Source organism: Pteropus vampyrus, unplaced genomic scaffold (genome assembly GCF_000151845.1).
Source record: "Pteropus vampyrus isolate Shadow unplaced genomic scaffold, Pvam_2.0 Scaffold594, whole genome shotgun sequence".
Taxonomy (NCBI): Eukaryota; Metazoa; Chordata; class Mammalia; order Chiroptera; family Pteropodidae; genus Pteropus; species Pteropus vampyrus.
Genome location: NW_011889375.1, coordinates 5,145 through 6,239, shown reverse-complemented (window position 1 = coordinate 6,239; position 1,095 = coordinate 5,145).

The following is a 1,095-nucleotide window of genomic DNA, read 5'->3' as shown; positions in this document are numbered from 1 at the left end:
CACAGGCGACGCTGCTTCACGTGGCAGAGGCGGCACGGCTTCTGGGGTCTCCCAGCGTGGGGGACGTTAGACCGGGCGTCTGAGGACGAGAACCCGTGTTCCTGAAGCTGGGTGGCCATGGCTGACGGCTGGAGGGCCACAGCACCAGCTGCACACACTGGCCTGGACAGCACGTGCGGGCCACAGTCACGCTCAGCGGGCAAAGGCGGGCCAACGCCTGTCACTACCTACAAAACCCGCAGGGGACAAAGCCCGAATCAGCGAAACCCCGACGCTGCTTCCAGAGCTGCCTCCATCCGGGGCTCACGGCCCCGCCCTGCCCTGCCATGCGGGCACCCCACCCGACTGGCAGAGGCCCCCAGCCCCTCCGCAGGACCGGGGTGAGCTGCCCGGGCCCCTGGGCCCGGTGCCCTGAGCGACCTCCCGTGTCATGCACGTAGACATGTCCTCGGCTGTCTGTCTTCTCTGCCCACTGCGGGGCGAGTCCTTCAGAAGCAGAGATTGTCACGCTAATGGTCGCGTCACAGGCTCAAACACGGCATCTGACACTATGGCACTATATGTCACTAATAATATTAATGCATAATAATATATAATATGATCAAAAGAGAAGTTCATGGCCTGTTTTAAAATTTTAAGTTCAAAATACAGCTGTGATACAGAGCCATTTTCTATGACATTTGTAGACTGCCCACGGCCACTAAGAGCTTCTCTCACAGAGGGAGCCCCAGCCCCGCGGCCTCGCCCCCCGGCTCTCTGGAGCTCGGTCTGGAAGGACTAAACTGGCCGTTTATCCGGGTTAACACAATTCCATTATGAGAGCCCAGACTTTTGGTAAATAGCCTTCCAAAAGGACACTTTTGCGGTAAAAACAGAAGTTATCGAACACATTCAGAACGAGCAGGGCAAATGCAGCACGAGCCACGTCAGGCTGGCAGTGGAGCCTGGGGACAACACGGCTGTGGCCCCACGTGGCGACCACGGCCGGGGACGTGGGGCTCGTTCGTAAAAGCCAGTGTGAGCAGAAGTACCTCGACCGCTCGTAGGACCTCACGCCACTAACGTCTGAGTCGATGCTATTTGAAGTATTGAAGC